The sequence below is a fragment of the Antechinus flavipes genome, chromosome 2, assembly GCF_016432865.1.
Source record: "Antechinus flavipes isolate AdamAnt ecotype Samford, QLD, Australia chromosome 2, AdamAnt_v2, whole genome shotgun sequence".
NCBI lineage: Eukaryota > Metazoa > Chordata > Mammalia > Dasyuromorphia > Dasyuridae > Antechinus > Antechinus flavipes.
This window is the reverse complement of record NC_067399.1, coordinates 129097502-129121821: the sequence shown is the minus strand read 5'-3', so window position 1 is coordinate 129121821 and position 24320 is coordinate 129097502. Positions and strand designations below refer to the sequence as shown.

At 33.3% G+C, this 24320-nt stretch overlaps 1 long non-coding RNA gene across 1 annotated transcript; it reads left to right on the top strand.

Annotated features, from left to right (window-relative positions):
- The first annotated feature begins 462 nt into the window (after positions 1-462).
- Positions 463-18751, top strand: LOC127552393 (uncharacterized). The gene is made up of 2 exons (XR_007951359.1): positions 463-529; positions 18519-18751. It is a non-coding gene; the product is annotated as an uncharacterized LOC127552393 (long non-coding RNA).
- The last annotated feature ends 5569 nt before the right edge of the window (positions 18752-24320 follow it).

Genomic DNA, 24320 nt, shown 5'->3' with positions numbered 1-24320 from the left:
AGCAGACTCAGAAAAAGTTGAATGGCCAGATCTAAAGAGTAATTACTAATAAATTGATGTTAACTTGAAAGAAGGTCTCTGGTAGAGTGTCACAAGTCTCTTTTTTTATTCCTTTATTCCTGATTTTGTTCAACACATATAAGTAATTTTTATAAAGATGAAATGACTGTAAAATTTGTATGCTAGGAGAGTTAGCTAATGTCAGATGACAAAATCATAATATAAAAAGTCTTTGACATGCTGGATTGATGCACTGATTTCAAAAATAAAGCAACTAAAGAAGAAAAAAATAGGTGAGACATGACTAGACAACAGTATATATGTGTAAAATCAGCTTCAATAGCTTCTGTCTCCGATACTATAAATACTGCTAATGTATCTTTAAGAGGCAATGGAATCTTGGAAGTGACAGTTTAACTGTTGTTGTTCATCCTTTGTTCTATCATTCTATGAGGAGTCTGTCAAGTGACAGATTTGAAACTAGCATTATGGAGAATTAACTGTTATGGCTGAAGAGAGACTTATTGAGGTATAGAGAGAAAATGGATGAAGAGAGTTTTTGTCTTTAGATGAGTATTTCAAATCTTACCTGCTGAAGAAATATTGTAAAAAGTATTCTTGAAAGACTTGAAAATTTGAATGAAAGGATCCTTTTTTCTAGAATTGAAGTCAGAAGTTATAGAAATGCTTAAGTAATTTTGCCAATAATCTTTCTTACAATTATTACAATATAAAGAATTATTTATAGCTTTGTTTGATTATTAATTATACTATTAAAAAGTAATATAGTCAGAGACCTAGATATTTATTTAAGCCAAGAAAAAGGGGTTTAAAGGAGATTGATATAGAGAAATAAATGGGCAAAAGCTTATGGGAAAAGCAGTGTTTTTCCAATTTATTAAATATTGAACAAATTGGAGTGGGGAATCAAAGCTAATTAATGTTATTCCCTCTTAATTAATAATTACACATCCCTCATTCTCAGGCTTCGTGTTTCATTCCCTGACTGGTAATTGAATGGTGATCCCTAAGATAAATGTGTCCAGTTTTGTCAGTTACTTTGTGAATTTGAGAGGTTGAGAGATTCTAAGTGCTTACTTGCCAAGGGAAGTGTTTCTAGCAGCTATACCCTTCTTGAAGAAGATGACCACTGCCAGGAGAATGAGGAATGAGCTTTGCTGTAGCTGGTCTTTGCATTGTAGCTGTGCAAATGAGGTAATATCAAACATGTTAACTGTCTCACAAGTATCCTAGCATTCTTTACTTCCCAGGAGAGTACAATGATAATGAAGAGTTTATTGATTGATCTAATGATGTGTGCTTCTGAGTCTTTTGTATTTCAAGCATTTCTTTGATAATGGAAACAAGTATTTTTTCCTATATTTGCTATCTACTGCTTGTTACAGATAGAGCAACTAGGTGATGCTCTGGATAGAGAACCAGGATTGGAGTTGGGAAGACTCATCTTCTTAAATTCAAATCTGCCTTCAGATATTTATGCAGCATGACCCTGGGCAAGTCACTTCCCTGTTTGCTTTCCTTATTTGTAAAATGAGCTGGATAAAGAAATGGCAAACCACTTTAGTTTCTTTGCCAAGAAATTCTCAAGTGGGGTTACAGAGAATTCAATATTCAAGAAACTGAAGAATAAAATTTTGTGCATTGAAGAACTTTTCTAAAAGAAATTTTGCTAATCCCTTTGGGGAAAACCTATACATGAATCGCATCAAAACTTAATTTAAGACATATCACTTCTAGAATTCTGAGAACCATGGGACAGAAATGAAAAAAAAAAAAAAAAAAGCCTGACTTCTTTCTTTAGAGCCTAGACTTAACTTTCATTCCCTTGAGCTCTAAACTCAGGATCTTAGGTAGAGAGGCCTAATCCAATGGTATCACACTAAAAATGTTTTTCTTTGTCTAGAGTCCAAATCTTAGTTTTGAAATTTCAACTAATGCTTCCAATGCTTCCAATTTGTTTTGTTTAATCATTTTTCCCTTTCTCTATGTTTACACAGAATAAGTCTTAATTCACCTTTCATATAGAATATCTTTTAGACAACTTTAAACAAATATTTCTTTCAAACTTTTCTGGGCTAAATTTCCAAAGTTTATTAGGGAAAGTTTTGTATACTAATAACATATAGCATTTATATAATACTTGTAAAATTTGCAAAGCACTACAGGTATGCTATCTTCTTTGATCAGGGTAAACTGGTGAACAACATTGTTTACTTAAAATATTTCTCTTTTTGAAGTTTCTCCATTTCAGAAAAAAAAATAGAGCCTACCTAGATTGGCACAAGACAGTTATATCAGTTAAATTATGATACTAATGTGTACAGGGTCATAGATTCATTATTCATTTGGATCTGTTCACTTAGTTGCAGAAATATAACCCCTGCCTCTAGTAGATATCAACTCAAGTCCCCAAGCTCAGGAATGCAAGTCAAAGTATAGCACCATTTTACTGTTTATTACAAAAATCATTGGGTTGTAGATAGGCAGATATCACACTTAGGTCTCCAGGAAGAGGAAGGGACATATATATATAAATTGGTCACAAGAGTAGCTAGAGAGAGCTATCAACCCAACAGGAAGAATAGAAGGTAGAGATTCTGATACTCTTTTAAGTTATGGGTCCTTAATACAATAACAGTTAAAATCTCTCTCCTTTCCTAGAAAAGTAGAGGAAATCAGAACTATACATTTTTTCCCTGTTTAGGAAAATTTGATGAGATGCCAGCCTGTGCTCTTTTGTTTCTCTATTTCATAGAATGGAAATCTTTTCACCCTAGCTTTCTTCATTTTCTTCTCTTCTGCCATAGCAATATAATATGGATTTGAGCTATGAAACCAAAATATATTTATGTAACACCATTTATTTCTGAGATGTAACGATGCAGGTGTTTCATTTTTAACTGTACCAGGGATTTCCTCCCCAAGGCAAACTATGTAGGTGGCAGTTAAAAGATGAGAAGTGGAGGTGGGACAAACAGGGAAAGGATATTACTGGAATTCAGCATTCCCCAAGCATGTGATGGTGGTTATCTTGAGAGCTGCTTCAAATTCTATTCAGGGCAGCAAACACATAGCAAGCACCTTCTATTTGCACAGTTCTGTGTTCCAGCTAGGATGAAAAGAATAAAAATGGCACATTTCCTGTCCTCAAAGACATTACTATTGATGAGATGGGTGTGGTTTGGGTGTGAGCACACAGGTGTGTTTGGGGGCAAGATGGTAGGATGTGGAAAATAGTCACATGTACACAAATAATTGAGAAAGCAGGTAAAATGAAATGGGGGAAATGAAGATTTACACTATTTCCAATGAAAATGTAAGGAGGGAGAGTATAATTTCAGTTAGAAACAAGGGGAGAAGAGGAACTGCTTTATAATTTCCCAGAGGATGTGGTACCTGAGTGTTAAGAAGTCTCCTGAACTTGTATTCTTGAGTTGTCTGGGCTAGGCTTTAAAGGAAAGGTTTTAAATAAGGAGATGAGATAAACAGTTTATGCAAAAGCCTGTAGGCAGGAGATGACTGGATGAGACCAAAGAACTGCTAGTAGCTCAATGTGATTGGAATAGAATATATGAAAATAGCACAGCATAACAATAAGGTTGGAATAAGAAATAAGAGCTGGATTATGGAGAATCCAACATAACAGAAACTAACATTTTATTCTTGTTTATAGAAAAATACTGATAAAACAAAGTAGTGAATGAGTATTGGATTTGTCAGAGAATCTGTATTTAAATCCTATGTTATTACTTATGGAGTGACCATGGACAAGTTACTTCGTATCACCATCATCACCATCTCTAACATTTATATAGCACCTTCTATGTGCCAGACATTGGGCTAAATGCCTTACCAATATTATCTCATTTTATCATTGTCATTGTAGTCATCATCCTCACTAGCAGCTCTCACATGGATAGAAGCTTCTAAGTTATCTCAGTATTCCACATACATTTTATCTTTACCACATACCTGTGAGTCAGGTTCCATTTTATTTATTCCAGTCCCATTAACACCAAGTTTGGTCTTACTTTCCTATTGGGATTGAAGGAGAAGTTTCCTTGCTAAAGACACAGTTAGATATAGGTATCCTTAACAGAATTAGTACCTTGAAGAATGCAGATAGAGTTTTCCTCAAGGGAACTAGTCTCATTGTCAATGAGGTTTGCAAATAGTTACCATAAAATAAGCAGGATTCTGGTTTGGTGGCAGATTGATCTATGCATATATCTATCTATCTATATCTATATCTATATCTATATTTATATCTATATATATGATTTGTCTGTTCAAATTTAGAATCCAAGAAAAATGCCATGCTGCCTCTTCACTTTTTATTTCATTTCTCCTAATCCAGTGAATAGTATCCAGTAGCATGTATTTGGGAAGACTCATCTTCTAAGGGTTTGAATCTGGCCTCAGACACTTACTAACTGGTGAGCCAAGTCACTTAATCCCAATTGTCTTAGTTTCCTCATTGGTAAAATGAGTTGGAGAATGAATTGACAAACCATTCCAGTATTTTCTTGGCAAAAATTCCAAATGGAATCATGAAGAACTGGACATGACCAACTTTTTTAGTTCCTGTTTTTTGGGGGGTTTTATGTTGCAAACATGATGCTTTAAATGGAAATACATTTTCTAAAGCAAATCTTAGCTGCCTAGGCTGGAGATTTCTAATAAGGGACATAAGAAAGGGAGACCTAAGAGAACACTAAGGTTATTTGTTGATCAACTACAAAGTGCATTCGATGGAGCACTGGATCTTGAGTCAGGAAGACCTGAGATCAAATGTTTACTCACTTATTAGTTGTGTGACCCTAAGCAAGTCATTTAACTTCTATCTTTTTCCTCAAGTATGAAGCAGAGATGGTAATAGTACTTACCTCTCATGCTTGTATGAGGAGGAATTGAAATACTTTTAAAGCATTATATAAATGATAGCTATTATTGTTATGAACTATTATTTAATTCCATGATATTGCTACTTTTGTGCAAGAGAATATAATCTGTGTATTGGAAAGATTACTTTGACAATTGTATGAATGCATATTAGAGTTGGAAACATAACTGATGATAGAGAGATCAGGTAAATGGCTATTGACAATAGTCCAGGCAGAAAGTAGTAACATTTTTCCATTAAGTTGTAAAACTAAAAGTAAAGAAATGACCAGATAAGGAAGTGAGGAAAATAGAAGAGAATATTCATTGAATGAAGTTGAGGAGTAAAGATAACTCATTTTAGGATTAAAATAGGTATAAAAGTCATTATATAATAAGCTACTCAAAAACTAAAATTAATTCCATTTTTCTCTTTCTATTCTTAGCACCTAGCATATTTTCTTGGAAATAGTAGATGTTCAATAAAATCTTGTTAGATTGAAGGCAGAAAAATCTCACTGGGCACTATGTAAACCACTAAAGTATGTTGTAGATTTCAGAAGAGCTGAGGTTTTCTAATTTAGTTAACTCAAAGTATGTATATAAATTCAATTTAATTTTCAATTCTACAAAAAAGTATTAATCTATGCAACTAAAATAAAAGAAAAGCTTTTGAGAAGGAAAAGTCTTTATATCTGATATACTGATAAAAGTCTGATAGTCAAAATAGATAACAAATTGACACAAATACATAAGATAAAGTTTCATTCTCCAGTAGATAAGTGGGAAAATGATATGAGAAATATGAGGAAACAGTTTGCAAAAGTGAAAAAAAAATCAATAAACTTATGAAAAATGCCACAAATAACAACTAATGAGAGAAAAGCAAAGTAAAATAACTATGAAGTTGTACTACATATTTATTAACTTGCCAGGATAACAAAATAAAAGACCAAAAATATCAGTGTTAGAGTGACTGTAGAAAGAGACACCAGTATTCTCTTGGTGGGACTTAGTTGGTATAACTCATTCTGGAAAGAAACTATTGGAATTATGTGAGGAAAGCCACTAAACCGTTCATTTCAGATCTCATGGAATAAAACAAGTTGATTGGTAAATATCTAGAAAATGAAAGAGCTAGTCACAAAAGTCACATTGCTTCATTAGGAAAGAGTAGTAGGCATTCAAAAAATGTGAAGGAAAGATGAATTTTCTGCAATTTAAAGGCTGTTATGTGGAAGAGTAATTGGCCTTCGTTAGATTGAGTACAGAAAACAGAATTAGGAACAGAGTGGAAATATCAAAAAAGCAATTCTACAAAAAAAACTTCTAATTATAGCTTTTCTATAATGGAATGGACTACTTCTGGAAGCAATGAGGTTTTCTTGCAGAGAAAAAAGCAAAATAAAAACTATCTCACCTAGGTGTTTGAGGAAAGGCTGACAACTTGTGAGATGATGATTCTTTTGGAGATATAGATTAGACTAGACCGTTGATAGGCCTTCTGTAAAACAATATTCTATAATTAATCTCCTCACCCTGTCATCATTCACCAAAAAAGTTTTTAAAACTGTCTCTAATTTTTTTCATTTTGTGCTTTGATACTCAAGATAATTTCTTATAGAACTGAGCTATGTTTTAACACTTAGCTCTGTTTCTGTCCATCTTCTATACAGTTTTTTATAAAGATTTTATTTTTCATTTGTAAAATACTTTAATATGATTTTCATTAAATTATTAAAAGATAATAAAGATGATTGCACTTAAAACTGTAAATGTACAATTTGCTATTTTAAATATACAACAAAGTAATCATGTAAATATTGTTTTTTAAAGATTTGTATCCTTATTTTTAATTTTTTTTTTCCTGAGGCAATTGAAGTTAAGTGACTTGCCCAGAGTCATACAGCTAGGAAGTATTAGGTGTCTGAGGCCAAATTTGAACTCAGGTCTTCCTGATTTCAGGGCTGGTGCCCTATATATAGGCCCATTTAGCTTCCCCCTAAATAATTTCTTAAATTCCAAGTTGATCATTTAGTTCTAAATATGTCTACGGGTTCCTATTTTTCATTATTCTCCATCATCATGATTACTTTAAAGATACTTTTCAATTGCCCTCATTTTTTGAGAAACATTTCTTTTTACAAATGTAAATGATCCTTTGGGCCACTGATCAATCCCCTATAGTATAAGAACAGCAAATACAGAAAAAGGCTTACCATTTAATAAATTATTCATCAGTATAATTTTTGTATTACCAAAAAATACTAGATGTTAAGTGGATATCTATAGATTACAGACTGTCTGATCAAAGGATGGGATATAAAATCAGTGAAATGTTAATGGGCCATAAGCAATAGAGAAGTGGTCATGGTGCAGTGCATAGACACCTGGCTTTAGAGTTAGGAAAACCTGGGTTTAAATCACTCTTTCAAAAGATATTTACTATTTGACCAAAGGCAAGTTAATTAACCTCTTATCACAAGACAACTCTTTTAAGACTATAAATTGCAGATATACTTGCTATTTACATTGATAAAGAATTTTACACAATGTACTCCCTACTCAACATCAATGACAAGAATATAATCCAAAGAAATTATTTCCAAGCAGAGATGCTATGGCATAGTAGAAAATGTGCCATTCATAAAATCGAGAGATATGGAACTGACTCTTACTAAATGTTTGTTGAATTAAATTGAAACAGCTAAAGTATACAGTTGTTAAAAATATCTTTATAGTTCCCTTTGAAAATTATTTCAGAGCCAACTAACAAAACCAAATCAAAACTTTAAAGACAACAACAACAACAAAAAATCATTCCATGATTTATCTTTGGTTTGAATTCAATCAAAATAACATTTTTGAGTGACTGCTAGTATTTTGACTGAATTATTAGCATAGCTTGGTGCAGGATAAAAAGACTGGAATGATTGGAAGAATTCATGGCATTGGATATTATGTCATAGATATATGACATAAATAGATGGGAAAAGCCTTTCATATAGGAGACCTGTCTGCTTTCAGTAAGAGGAAGAGAGGTAGTTTGAATCTGTAGCTGGTAGTATCAAAGATTAAGCTGTTACAAACATCATTTGAAAATGTCTAGGGACAATAGGATGTTTTCTTCACATGGTAGATAAAGAATTAGGAAATGAATGAGGATAATCTTTAATGTTCAAGAAACAAATGGATACATGTGTTTATTTATATATACAAATACATGTTCATGGTTGCACACCTATGTGTATATGTCTCATTTTGTTGATAGTATCAATTAGTCATAAAACCCAAGGATAAAGCTATAAGCAAGAGTTCAAAATCAAGGAATAGTTAACAACTATGGACAACTAGTAGAAAAGAAGGTCTAAGATTGAGCAAAGGTCTAGTGAATGAATTTCACAATCATACTCATTGAGTAGAATATAACTTGAATCTATCAGAGTTGGTATAGCCTAAGCTCCTGGGATTCTGAAGAATACACAACAATGGCAGCTCTTGAAAGGAGGGAGGGCAATAAATTAAATTATAATGAATATATATCTGCTAGTTGTGAGTAAGACAAATATTTTTTACAAAATCTAAAATTTCGTGAAGGGAAGAAGATAAGACATCCATACACTCATACATATACATATATATATAATCCAGGTCTGATGTGAGTGTAAAAGTATATTATTGGTTATAAATTTAGAATTCTTAGTATCCTTGTTTTAGGACATGGTAATTAGATTATCCTAAAGGTTTTCTTCTGTTCTCTAGGAAAAATTCTCACTATTATATAGACTTGTTTTTGATTAAAAATAAATTTATCAGGTTTAACCACTTAAGATTTAATTTTGAATAGTCATGAGGTTAAATTCATCGTTACATATGGTAGTCTCCACTATGTACCCTTTCTGGCATTGAAAGATTAGAAATTAACTGTCTCATTTCCAGACAGAAGGCTATAAGTTAGTGCCATCCCTCTGTAAATTATTTTCTATTGTCTATATATCTTACTTTGTATATATTTGTTTTCACATTGTTTGCCTCATTAGATTGTAATTTTCTTGAGGCAGGGATTGTCTTTTGCCCTTTTTATTTTTTTCTTGTATCTCTAGTGTTTAGCATAGTACTTGAAAATAGTAGGCATTGAATACATGTTTGCCATCATCATTATCATCAAACATCAATAAAAAAATATGTATATGTGTGGATAGATAGATAGATGTTTTTTTAGAGACAGCATCGTATAGTGGAAAGATCACTGATTCTGTTGTGAGAGAACCTGGGTTCAAATTCTATTTCTAGCACAGTACCTTTGTGACTTCAGGCTCAATTTGTTGAGTAATAAAACTGGGCAGAGGTTAGAATAAATGGCCTCTCAGGTTCCCTTTGACTCTCTAGAGTCAATTAATCAACATACATTTATTAAAATCTATGCATCAGGAACTGTGCTAGATGCTGAGGATACAAGTAAAAAGAATAAGATAGCTCAATGAAAAAAGAACCTTATATTCTGTTGAGAATTATAGTGTGAATGAGTATGTTTCTGTATATGTATATTATATGCATTATATATGTACACACAGACACAAATCCACTAGCACAGACACATATATGCCAAATGATATAAAGATCATAAAGGTACTTAAGTTGGCATCTTGAGATATAATGATATGAGGTGTAATTGAAGGATGAATCACCTCTTGATGAACCCCCAGGATGAACCCTAAGAATGAGGAATGTTTACTGCAAAGGCACAAAGAAGTGAGTTAGAATATAGTTTGTAAGAAACATAGACTGGATATACTATGAGGCTAGAAATATATATTTGGCTCAGTTTGTAAAGAACAACAATAGTTAGCATTTAAAAAGGTCGGATTTAGAAATTAAGAGATCATTTGAAAAATGAAGACAGACATTACATTACAAAAAAGTGAGGAAGGGAGTAAGATATAATAAGTATAGACAGGCTTTTCTGGTTAAGAAAAGAACAGGTGACAATAGCTTGAGGGAATGATAGGATCTAATGTGATTTATTTTAAAGATAAAACTGACATTTGAAAGCTGTAGGAAACAGTTGGGAGAGGTGGATGATTAGAGAGGGAGGGATGATAGTGGAGTCAATGGCTTTGAGAAGACTAGTTGGGAAATGATTTGGGGAACATGGAGAGGGCTGATCATTGGCAAGGAGAAGGCTGCCTGATGAGATTATGGAAAAGGAGAGGAGGAGATAATGGGAAGGGGCTGAGATGCAGTGATACTGTGCTCATTAGACTCACTCCCTTATTCTGCTCTTCCTTGTGAGTATGGTTACATGTAAGCCCTTTCCCCATTATCTGGTTCCCCTAAGTACTCCTACAGAAATTCTAGTGCAATCTAAAGGACAATCGCTTTCATTGTTAGCAGTAGTTCCTTCCTCCAGAGCCAGAAAGCCCCAGAGGAATCTCTTATGAAAGATGCTACCTACATTGCCTTTTCCCTAGATGCCCTGCAGTGCCTAATCTCCCTATAATACTGACAACCTTCAAAAGACGAAGATCTGTCACTGCTAGGATATTAAAAGGAAATTGTAGTAGTACTGACAGCAGCTCCCAAAGGGGATTTCCAATTATGTTTTGAGCAATTGAGGGCTTATTGTAATGTGTTCTTCATCCCAAGGTGATTAATTGGAAGATGGCTGCATTAATTTGAACATATACTTTTTTTTTATAAAACTAATAATATTTTAACATTTGCTAAAATATCAATTACAATATTTTATCCCAGTTAATGTAAAGAGAGAAAAAACAAAATCTTCAGTTTAGCTCAAATTAAATTTACCATAAATTCCAAATTAGGAAAATAATGAATTAATATTTATGCTTTTTGAATGGAGGGATGAATAGTGACAGGGATTTTTCCATTCAGGGCTTTACATTTTTATAGAATCTAGAAAGAAAAACCTAAAATTTAGGCCTTGAAGAAAACAGCCATAATTTAATGAAAACATAGTTCTTTTTCCGTACAAGAAAATGAGAATAAAATATTGCATGGTAAGTCCATGTTTACCTGCTGAAGAACTGGCAGGATTCATTAACAGGACTCCTGAGATAAAATCTACTTTACAAAGGGCTTTGACAATGGAGGCTAGATGTCCATAGAACCAAAAGTATGCAATTGTTTAAATGTTACCCACATAACTATTTTTTTCCTTATTTGTTTCTCTCTCTAAAGGAGTCCCCACTCTATAATGTAAGCTCCTTGAAAGGAGAGATTATTTTATTTTGTCTTCAGATCTCTAGGGCCTAACACAGATCCCCAAATGATTCTAGATTAATTATTTGTAAGTGAGACATCTTGTAATTTCATTTGCTGTTATTTGTTCAAATGTGTTTTGAATTAAACTAATGTGTTTTTGTTTGATAAAAAAATATATTTTTCAGTATATTGTTGAGTGCTAGTGAATAATGGTTTCAAAGAGGTGCTGATCCACAAACAGTATTTAAATCTTAGCATTCTACAACCCATATATTTACTCATATATTCTTCTACATATAAGAGTAAATAAAATGGAATCAGCTTACTCAACTTTTCTTGGTATATGCTTAGTCGTGTGAGCTATATTATTCTATCAATAAACAAATTCTAGATAATCACATTTTTTTCTCAATATCAATGCTTTTGCAATATTTGCAATATGGACTCAGCTTAACTAGTGGGAAAATAAAAGGGCTTCTATTTAGATTTTACATAATTCTTTGCCCATATTATGTTCATTCTATGCAGCACAATTTAGGAAGTATATTGACAAGCTGGAATATGGGTATCTAGATGATTAGGGGATATTAAGATTAGCTTAAGTAGTAGGGTTTTCTAGCTTAGTGTAAATGTTAGTTTTTATTGTTACTATCATTATTTTACCTACTATTACTTAATACCCTTCTTCTGAAGAGTTATTGTGGAAGGTCTGTTATTTTTTTAAATTAACTTTTCCAAAGATAAATGTTTCAGAGACTGAGGGGAAAGAGTGGCTATATATGGTGGTGAAAAATTATATTCTTTTCCCACAATGGTCACCAGAGATCAAATATGCATAGCATATTATATAGGTTAGATTTATCTCAGCTCCCTTTTTGTTGAACTATTTATATTATATCAAGGGCCAAGTAAAATTTTATTGCTGATATCTGCAATGTGATGTCCCAGATTTACAGATATAGCTCATGAAAGCCAGCTTCATTGCTTGGTTAGCGGTGAAGAAGTTAGCTTGTGGTGGGAAGGATGCCTGACACATCTCCATCTTACTATCCATTAGTTCAGGCGATGTTCTGAATAGAATGTGCCTTTTCAGTCTAATATGTGCTTTTGGATACTGGTGGGAGCTTCATGACAAAAGAGAAATGATAGGCACAAGTGAACTATGTCCCTAAATGTAGGCAAATTGTATCTCTAGACTAGAAGGAGCCTGTATACAAAAAATGAATTGTGATCAAGGCTGGGGACAGAGAGCATGAAGGGAAGAGAAAGGATGTTATAAAGAGAATGATGTGAACATGGAAAAGGTCGTTTGCTGAAAGAACCCTCACAAGAAGACAATCCGATACATAGGGTAATACTCAAAAGATCTGCGATTTTAAGGAACTTTATAGAAACAAGTTCCTAAGTGTCATTGTTATATAATTAGAAATAGTCAAGAGACCTTTAGTTTGAGTCTCAATTCTTTTATTTGATATCTGTTTAATCTTGGGCAAGTCATAGTAGATTCATGAAACTCACTTTCTTTCTTTATAGAATAATATTTGCTCCATCTGCCCTTCACAGCTCTTGTTTAGCCCAGTGGATAGAATTTTGGGCTCAGATTCAGTAAGATTCAGTAAGTTCAGATTCAATAAGTTCAAATCCCACTTCTGACAATATCTAGGAGAAATGCTCTCAACTCAAAGGGATTAAGCCTCCATTTCAGTATCAAAAGGATAGGCCCATTTGACATCTAAATTTTGCCTTCCTTTGCTTGAATTTTTTTGCAAGGATAATCAAAAGTGTACCCTAACTTGGAAATAAGGTTAAAGATAATACTATAAGGATAGAAAGTTTCTTTCGATTAATTTTGAATGCAACAAACTGGTCCTAAGACCAGTGATTGAGCATTTGTGAACCTAGTACAACTTTATATATATTTTCTGAATACTCATAAAACACTTTTAGGAAATGTATTTTATTGAGATGTTCAGATGTTTTTCACTACTTTGGTTTGTAAAAATGTAAAGAATAAACCTTTTAATTGATTTTTTTGCTAAATGAACACACATTCATACACATACACACACACACACATACAGAAAATAATCTTTTCCATTCTGGGTCCCTCTAATTATTAAAGCAGTGTCTGCATTATAAATAAAATGGAAAGAGGATGTGTAAAGAGTGTCTGTATTGGATCAGAGCTCAGAACTAGAAATCTAGGGCTACCAGTACCCAAAGTCTGCTGTCTATTCCATTGGTCTCAACACTGGACTCATAGAGACATTAGATGAATGTGGAAGAATCCCAGGGCAAATTTCTTAAATAAGTGAGTTTGACTCATTTCTAGTGTCCTCTCAAAAAAAGATTTGTACTATTGCTTCTGCAAAAGTTATTCAATGTATAATGTAGTAAATATTGGATTTAGCATAACAATTTCCTACACCCAAAAATTTCTTTTAAAAAGAAAGTTAGAAAAACATATTGACAAATACTTAAACCCTGAAAGAGTAACCTATCCCTTCTATTATTAGGTTCCTCCATTTTCTAAGGAAATTTGTGGGAATGTTGCAATTATATTACATAATTACTCTAAAAAGACACTCAAAGGTTAGAGCCAGAAATGCATAGCACATCATGCTGATGGTAGTCATCTCTTTTAAGAAAGGTACAAGTGCACAAAGTATATCCTGCTGTCAGTAAGCAGTCAAGCATTCCCTACCTCTCAAATCTACATGGTAGTTGCCAGGGCAACTCTCAGGACCATAAGAAACACAGTGAGTATGTAAGTTGAGAAGTTATTCATCTGCAGTGGTAGAAGAAATTCCACATTTATACTAATTACAGGTCCATTAAAAATAGACAACACATGGATACAATTATCTGCATATATATGCACATGTATATACAATCTAGATGTATGTATAATTTTTTCAGTTTTCTGGAAATATTGTTTTAAATCAAATAACATTTAAAATGGACTCAATTTTCTGAGATGGGTTTCATAAATGTCTTAATAAAATCTAAAATCCATAACATACTGTTCTTTACCTTATTATATCATAGCAGAGTTGCCAGGAACCAACCTATTAAAAAAGCTAAGTAATTAATGCAAATATTATACAGTAGATAAGTATTATTCAATTATGTTAAACATTATTTTTTTTTTAAGTTTAGATTTGTGATTTAATCAATGTAGAGAAAGCTCAGCATGGGAAATCCAGAACCTTCTTATCCCTCTCTGCCACTTTCAACATTCAAACATGCAATTTATCCATTCAAATTTAAATTTTTAGAGTTTTTGCTAGTTCACCAATATTATATAATTTGTCCATGGCCATAAAACTAATATGAGTCAGAGGTAGGCCCTATCTCATATGATCTAACTAAAACTTGATTGAATTCTTTCTTATACCATATCAGATAATTGGTCTTCCAGGATCAGATGAAAGAATTGTAGTGATGACCTCTAGATGCACTACTTCCCAGGTCAGCCCAGTCCACTTTAGTAAATGCATTTTTGGTTTGCTTATTTGTTTATTTAACTTTACTGATTCATAGTTGAATATACTTTACCTCTCTATGAAGCTTTCTTTGCAAGGAAAAAACAAAGTAAAACAAAACAAATAGAACTAGCTGGCACAATGATATATCATTTTATAACATAGAAAGACTTCTTTACTCAAGTTTTCCATTTTTTCAACAAGAGATGGTAATTATTCTTGTTGTTGTTCTAGTTCTAACTTTTTAAATTATCTTCCTCTTCTTCCACTTCAATTTCCCTTCTCAGGTAAGCTTTATTCTACTTCTTTATGACTGAATCCAGTGCTTTTAGTTCTGTCTTCTAGTTCTTAGAAAAAATAAACTTAAACCCTCTTACATATCACAACCCTTCAAGATGCTCAAAAATGCTCATTATCTGTCTCAATTCTTCTACAGACTAGACATCACCTTTTCCTTTAATCAATATTATATATGTCTATAAGCCCTCCATATCTTGATCACTTTTCTTGAATTTGTTTTCATTTGATCATTATTGTACCAAAAACATAATATAGTATGAACAAAATGTCCCATCTTCAGATACTTGCCATATCAATAGTGATTTTCGTTTGGAAGTTAACTCTTGAAAAATAGGCATTAGTCAATATGTAGAAAAGGCCTTCCAGAACTGATGGTGTGGAGTACAGCAGTACCCCCAAATAGCCCAAATGCAATCTGTTAACCTCCTGTTTTAGGGAGACTGAGAATGAAAAATCATTTGGCCTCAGAAGTTTCTTGCTGCACAAGGCTAAAGATTCCAAAAAATGTGGTGGTATAACAGTGAATTCCTAGGATTGAAAAAGTAGCAGGCTGCCTAATGGGTTATATAAACCAACCCCGGTTGGAAATGGAGCAGGTCAAAGGATCTGTGTCCATCAAAAGTATGGAAAGGGGACAGGGTGGCCATTGCACTTTCAGTCTGGACAGTAAAGATTTTTCCCTTCTCCCTAAAAAAACAGTACTTTAAATTTTGTGTGAAACAACATCTGCACTGGAAATAGTATCCAAACATTATTCTATATTAATATGTTATAAGTCTAGTTGACTTCTTCAGTTATTACAACACAGAGTTGCCTAATATTGAGCTAGGAGTTTCCTAATTCCTTTTCTATTACACATCCACACATCCACCCATATTTCTATTGTGCTTCTCTTCCTTTTTGGAACCTAAATATAAGTCTGGCCTTGGGAAAAAAAACTTGCAACTGAGATAGAAGCAAACCCCTGATGTATTTTAAGTCCAACTTTTTCTATATGCTTCATTGCTACATGAGCATCTTTACCATCATTTTGGTTGAAGATCAAGTCTTGATAAAGATTGTTTTTCAAATATTGTCTCTAAAAAATGAAAAGCAGGTGGAAGGCAAATGCTGAGTCTGTAGGAAATACATAGATAAATCATTGGCTTCTGTGAAGTATCCTCTAGGGCTCTTTAAGGGATGATTGCCCATGAATGGCCCATTCCTCTAACATGGTCTGTCGAGTTGGATAAGCTCATGACTGTAAGATGTAATTTGGAAGAAGAGAAACAAAGAGAATTCATAAGAGTGGTTTAGTAAGAATGTATTCTGTTCCATGCTAATGTCAATATAAATGCAAAATAAAAACCCAGCTGGACTTGAATGTTTTGGAAAGAATCTGTTATTCCTCTTAAAATCCTCAGAATTGCATTAATCCAGTTGCTGGTAATGGAGACTCCCCCCTCTACACTCACCCCATTCCGTAGTCATTGTTCATTTTAAATAGTTTTAACAGGCCTGGAAGTATTCATGAATTCAGGTTTCTTCACTCCCCTAATCATGTTGTCGGCTTAAAATTCACATTTAATTAACCTCTTCACCCAAGGCATAAATCAATAATAAAACTCCAAATGCTTACCATACCAATAGTGATTTTCATTTGGAGGGAAACTGTTGAAAATTAGGCATTAGGCTGTCTGCAGAAAAAAAAAAAGTGAACTGATGATGTGGAGTGAAGCAGCACTAACAAGTAAACTGTGATAATGAATGGCCTGGATTGAAGGTAGGAAATCCATTTATTCAGGTTCTAGGAGAGATCATGTATTTGGGATGGGCCAGAGAACAATAGCTTGTTGGGAATAAGCATTAACCTAGAGAAATGCTGACAGAAAAAGAAACAAGGTATCATGTGAACGTTTAAAAATCCCGGGGAAAGGGTTCATGCAATCTTAAAATAAGATCATCCATCTTTTATCCTTGATCATTTCTAGTAATAGGAATATAGCAAAAATACTTCACTGTGGGGCATTATTAGAAAGTTTGCTTACAGTGAATATGATAACTGGTCTTAATTTTTCCCTCTAGAGGAACAGGGAATGCATCTTTTCTAAATGACCAACTTTTGAATATTTACAGATTACTCTATTTTCACTTAGAAATTCTCTTCTATAAGCTTAATGTACCAATGCTGCTTTTTTGTTCCCTCCTCCCCCGCAGGCAATTGGGGTTAAGTGACTTGCCCAAGGTTACACAGCCAGGAAGTATTAAATGTCTGAGTTCAGATTTGTTGTACTCCTGACTTCAGGACTGGGGCTCTGTCCACTGGGCCTATACTCTGTACCAATGCTGCTTAATGATTCATAACTTGTATGAAATGACCAGTAAAATTGAGAGTTTAGTGTTCATTGAGTTCATTGTACTCTTCCCTTCCTGGTTCGACCTCATCCAGAATTCTACATTCACTTGTGTCTGCCACATTGTAGACAAGAGATTGACAAAGTGGAGAGCATCAAAAAGAGGGAAATGAGGCTCCTGGAAAGACTCAGACCCACAGCTAACACAAACCATTTGAGGGGACTGGAACAGTTCAACGTGGAAAAGATATGGTAGCTGTCTTCTTGTATCATGGAGGGCTGTTGGGTGTAGAATTGTTTTGCCTGTTTCTAGAACCAGGGTTTTTAACCATTTATATGTGTGTGTGTGTGTGTGTGTGTGTATGTGTGTGTGTGCTTGCACATGTGTGATAACTAAGGAATTGAAGTTGTAGAGAAAAGTTCAAATGAATAAAAATAAAATTTCCCAAAAATTAATTTGAACTACATAAAAGTGGAATTGGCTGCTTCAGGATGTAGTGAATTCTTTATTGCTGGAAATCTTTCCTTGGAAGATAGGTAACTACTTATCAGGATGCTTCAGAGGTGATTTTTGCTCAAGTATAGGCTGGAATAGATGACTTCTGTGATCATTTCCTGACCTTAGATTTTATGATTTCATATGATCTTACTATTGGAACAATTCTATATTAATGTCATGTAAGACTACATCAGATTTTTTAATACATGTCACAACATTGGTTTTGATAGAACTTGCAGTTTACTAGAACTATTGGATTTAATGCAATTTGGCAAATATTTAAATACCTTTGGAAGGGAAATCATTGGTGTTTCAAAGGGCTTAGTCAAGTTTCTCCTAAATAGTGTACTTCATTTTTTGAACCTGCAGGATTTTCTTGATTCCATTTTATTGGTTTCATGCTGTAAAGGTATTTTTGAACTTTGGCTCTGTCACTTATAATATTAGCTTATCTCCTTGTTCTATTCACAAATTTGACCAGCATAAATACAAGTCTTCTATGATTCCATGGCAAATTAATGAGGTAGCATATATTCCACTGAAGTTGATTCCCCCTCCAAAAAAGAAAATAACAAAAGATTTGAAACTCACACTCTCCAGTTTCTGCTGATGAAAGTCAAAGCCCATCTCTTTACTTCTCTAATTTTTTCTAGCACAAGGAGAAAGGGTTGAAGAATTTTAACTTTTCTTTCTTGTGTCTTTGGATTTTGAATTGCTGATATGTTGAATTGACATTTTTGCTATGGCTGATTTGTTGCTTTCTGTCCTATATAGATGAGAGTCACTAGTCCATGTAAAAACTCCATTTGAAGATGAGCTGTATTGCTGCTATATATGAAAACTCTGCAGGTCAATCAATTTTGGCTCTGGCAGCTTCATTATGAGAAGTGCTAATTTGGGTAACATTTGGAAGCAGTCCCAGAGTGAAATGCACCTTTCCAAGGGGTAAATATCAATAATCTGCCCTTGAGGTTGACCACTGAAATATTAAAATGTTTTGCTCTCTAGGTGGAAATTCATCATTTTCAATGGGAAAATGTTGAGACCATAAGTAGAATGAATAAAGCAGACTCCCTTCATTTTGCTCCTGCTAAGGAGAAAAATCTCTTAATGAGCTGACCTTAAAATACTGCTTCATCTATTTCTCAAACCAGACTACCCCCCTCAAATAATAATTAATGCTAATTGAATAAATAATTAGAAGCCATCCTCAATTATAATTAGTCTCATAGATATTAGAATTGGGTTGTTTGGGATAGAAACAGCTTGAAAGTTGAAAAACTCTCCTATGATTCTGTAAGAGTATAGGATTTTAATCCAGAAGGAATTCAGGTCACCCAGACCAATGCCTTCATATTCCAGATGAAAAAACTGAAGTCCAAAAAGTAATGCAAGTATAAATAGCATAGTTGGAATTCACACTTGTGTTTTCTGACTATAAATTCAATTATATTTTGCAAGGTTTAGCTGCCTCTGTGCTTACATTTGACTTTCCTGCTTTCATAATTCTGAACTGACACTTTCTTGTTGAAACTGTTTGCTGAGATATATTCAATGTAAATTTTACCTCATCTGACCCTACCCCATACTACAAAAAAATGGCCTCAAAAAAGTATAAAATTTATAATGTAATTCTCTCTTGACTCTTAACTTCTCAATCGCTTTAGGACCTTTTCTCATCCTTTCTGAAACCTAGATGCCCTGAAGTCTCCAGTTTGTTATTTTACCAACACCTCCAACTGAGCAGTGTTTTATATTCCAAAACTCTCTTTAATTTATACTATGGGACATTTGGGGATGGAACCAAGATGGCTGAGGAAAGAAAGCACTCAGTTGGATTTTCCCAACATTTCCCTATAGAGAACTTTAAAGAAGAGCCAACACAAGATCAGAATGAGATATGTTCCAAAGACAATTTAGAAAGTTAGAAAGACAGTTTTGTGACAAAGGGGTAGTGGGTGGCCTGGACTCCAACTCAATGAAACACCAGTGGTGGGACCAGAGGCGGCAGCATTGGGAATTCTCAAATTAAAGAAGACCCAGCAATTGATCAGAAAGAGATTACAATATACCCTTGTGCTAGTACTAGACATAGGACTTGAGGCAGTTTGACAGCTTCATTGTCTATATCCACTTCTGGGTTATTATTTGTTGGATTACCTAAAAATCAGGATCAGTGAATTAGCTTAGACATATTTCAAGAAAATTTCAAAAAAAAAAAAAAAACTGCCTCAATATCCTGAAACCATAGGGTAAAATAGAAATTGAAATAATCCACTATGTGAAAGAAATCCAAAAATGAAAATTTCTAGTAATATTGTAGCCAAAATCCAGAGCTTTCAGATAAAACAAGAAATCCTTTAAAAAGCCAGAGAGTAACCATTCAAATATGAAGCCACAGTCACAATCAAAAACAATTTAGCAGTTTTCACATTTTAAAATAGAGAGCTTAGAATATGGTATTAAGGAAAGCAAAAAAGTTGGTATTACAAACAAAAATACAACAAATAATGAAAACTGAGTATGATCGTTCAAAGAATCAAAATTGGTTATTTAATGAAATAGAGAACTTTTGACCTTTCCTGAATTCCATGGAAATGGAATGGAAAATATGACAGAAGATGAAAGAGAATAAAAATGTAAGCATAAAAGAAATCATAAGAAACCTACAAAGGTTAAACTATCTTTCTATATGGAAAAATAATACATATAACTTCTAAGAACTTTATAATTTTGGGAGCAGTTAAAAACATAGGATGCAGGTTTGAGAGTGAGTTGATTATGTTAGGATGATGATAAAAAAAATGGATAAATAAGAAAGACACTTGCCCTGGAAGAAGTGGCCAAAAAAAAAATGTGGAAAACTAAAGAAACATGTAAGAGCTTTTACTGTGGAGAGGAACATGATGGGAGATATACATACAATGCTTGAACTTTACTCAGTGTCTAAAGATTCAAAATAGGAAATTCTGTCTCTCTCCCCCTCCTTCCTTCCTTCTGTCTTTTCCCTCCCTTCCCCTACCCCTCCTCTCATAGAAGGACTCAAAAAAAAATTAAAAATCAAATGAGACACATTGAGGAAAAAATAAAAAAATAAAATCCATCCAAGAAAAACAAGATTATGAAAAAAAATTAACCAACTAGAAAAAGGAGATACAGATTATCAAAGTGAAAATAACTCTGAAAATTATAATTGGGAAAGAGGCAGTCATTGAAACTATGAGAGATAAGAAACAATCATTGGAGCTATGAGAGAACAAAAAATAAAACACAGTATAAAGAATGGAAAAATACAACAGAATGTGAAACATAATAAAGTCAACAGATCTGAAGGAAGCGAGCAAGGAGAGAAAATATAATAATTGTACTGCCTAAAAGTTGAGCCACCCCCCCAAAAAAAAATTGAAACAACAATGTAAGAAATAATTCAGCAAAATTGTCCTAAAGTGAAGTCAATGATCACAACTTCAATGAGAAAACACATAGAAATATTGTTGCCAAATTTGAAACTCCCTAGACCAAAGAGAGCTGGAGCTAAAATTAGAATCATACTAGCAGCCAGAATGAAAGACTACAGGTCTTGGAATCATACCTAGTGACAAAGAACTAGAGCTACAGTCAAAAATATCATATATAGAAAAATTATATTGAATGAGAAAAAAACATACATTCAACGAACTTGCAAGATTTTCAGAACTTTATAGCAACAAAACACAATAGGAAAAATGAGCTAATATCAAAGATCAATTTCAAGGTATTTTAAGTAAAGCAAAGCAAGTTAAGGAGCTTAAAGCAAAGAATCTGCAGGGATACGAACGTTATGTATTGTAGGTGGGGGGAACAGTGTATGTGTGTGTATATATACATATGTTTTCATAAATAGATCTTAACTATAGCCTGCTTGAGGGTAGTGGTTGGGGATGAAAGGGAAACTAATAAAAAAGTAAAAAAGGTGTGCAGCAAAAAACAAAATTTACAAGGAAGAAAAGATGAATACTCAATTGGGTAGAAATTTCTTTCCCAACATAGAAACGAGAACAAGGAGGTAAGGGAAAGGTAGGGATGGGAGAGAAGATGACTTTTTAAGAAGCAGATAAAAGAAAATAGATTTTAGGAAAGGAACAAGATAAAGGATAATCCAATGATAGAGGGAAATGTATGGTTCATAATTTAATGAAGTAAGGAATACAAATTATCTTGAAGCAAAAATAGGCCTAATTAAAAGGGATGAGAAGTAAATCACACTTTGCTTAAAAAAAGAAACCATAAAAAATGAAGTAAAATCATACTAATGCACCAAGTGGTATAGGATTAAAATTCTTAAAGGGAAATTTAAATGAAGTACTGGAGGATGTAAAAGATAAGTGAGGGACTTCAACTTTATCTTCTCAGAGTGAGATAAATCTAATAAAATGAATAAGTTAAGATTAATAGAATGACAGAAATTTTAGATCTTAAAACCTCTGGAGAAAACTAAAAGAGAAAGTATACCTTTTCCCTTCATAAACATTGTGTGTTGGGGAGTTAAAACTACATTTAATAAAGGGATGTGAAGCAAAAATGAAAAATTAGAAACTAATCTAATCCTAAATAAGTGGTTCAACAAATAATAAAAACAATTTAAATTTACATTATAAAAGAGGACAATAGTGAGACAATGTTCTAAAACTTGTAAGATGCAGCCAGAGTTAGTATGTATGGGAAAATATAATTCTCAACATGTAGATCAATAAAAGAAAATGCATATCAAAGAATTTTACATGCAAAAAAATAACCCTAGTGAAAGAAAAAAGTCCCCAATTGAAGACCAAAATGGAAATCCTGAAAATCAAAAAAAGAATAAAATTGAATTAAAAAAGATTAATAAAATGAGCTAATTTTATGAAAAGAAAAATTAAAATCGATAAACCATTAATTTGATTTAAAAAAGAAAATATAAAAGATGAAGACCCACAGTTTGTTCTAAACTCTTCCCACAACCCTCTTAATTAGCATATCCAGTTTCCGAATTAGTTCTGGATTTGATAATTTGTACAAAAATATTGGGAGCATAACAAATTGCCAGCAGAAGATAATTTTGAAGATCTCAAGGAAAGGTCTGTTAAAATCAGGCATAGAGGGGAGGTGGGCCAAGCACAAGCAAGACAAGAACAGATCCCAGTTCAGCAGCACAGGCAGCACAGGCAGCATAGCCTGTGGTGAGGTCTATGTGGGTGAAAAATCTACAGGGAGGAATCAACAGCAATGTTAGCTACTCTACCCTGGTTGCAAACCAGCAGATTAGCAGAGAAGTTAATAAAGCATCCAACACAAAAGACAAAAGGTAAATAGTGAACCCTAAATCCCAGAATCTCACAGGACCTGGCCACACCCACCCTGCACTGGAAATGAGTTAGCACAGTGCAGCTGCTGCTGCTACTTGTAGAGAAAGCTTGGACAATCTCCCTTGCTCTGTAAGTAGATCTCAATTTAAAAAAAAAAAATGAGCAAAAAAGCAACAACAAAAAAATCCTGATCATAGTTTTTATGGTGAAAGAAAATAGATTTCAAACTCTGAGGTCACTAAAAGCAGATCCTCTCCAGATGAAGTCCCAAAGAGTGATACAAATTGGTCCCTATCTCATAAGGTTTAATGTTCAGGCTACTACTAGTGAATCCATTTTACTAGAACTAAAAAAGGTAAATGAAAAAAATAATAAACTAAAAATCAGAAGTGAACAAATGGAAATGAATAACTCAATGAGACATCAGGAATTCAAGCAAAACCAAAAAGAAAGAAAAAATAGAAAATGTAAAATACTTATTTGGGAAAACAACTGACTTGGAAAATAGATCTAGGAGAGACAATCTAAGGATTACTGAACTTCTGAAAATCATGATGAAAAAAAAAAAACCTAGACATTATCTTACAGAAAATCATCAAAGAGAACTGCCCCAATGTTTTAGAATCAGAAGGTAAAATAGCCATTGAAAGAATTCACTGATCACCTCCTGAAAGAAACCCAAAAATGAAAACTCCAAGAAATATTGTGGTTAAATTACAGAACTATCAGACCAAGGAAAAATGTTACAAGCAGACAGAATTTGAATACCGAGAAGCCACAATAAGGATCACTCAGGACCTAGCACTTCCACCATAAAGAATGGAATCTGATATTCCAAAAAGCAAAGGAACTTGGAATGCAGTCAAGAATAAACATCGCTTAACCAGCATTTTCTTTCAGGGAAGAAGATGGACATTTAATGAAACAGGTGAATTTAATTTATTTCTAATTGAAAGAACAAAGCTAAACAAACAAAAAAAGACTTCTAAATAAAGAATTCAAAAGAAACATAAGATAAAAAAAGAACTCTTGAGAACTATATCTCTGTTATGGATATACATAGAGAGTGCATGTATAATTTGATTTTACTGCTATAATATAAAAAGGCTAGAGGTGGAAAGGTTCTAATATTGAACCAGCCATGCATTCCTGGTATAAATTTTATTTGCACACTTAACACTGTACACCAAGATAAGGTCAAAATGGGTTCATGACCTTGGCATAAAGAATGAGATTATAAGTAATTTGTAAG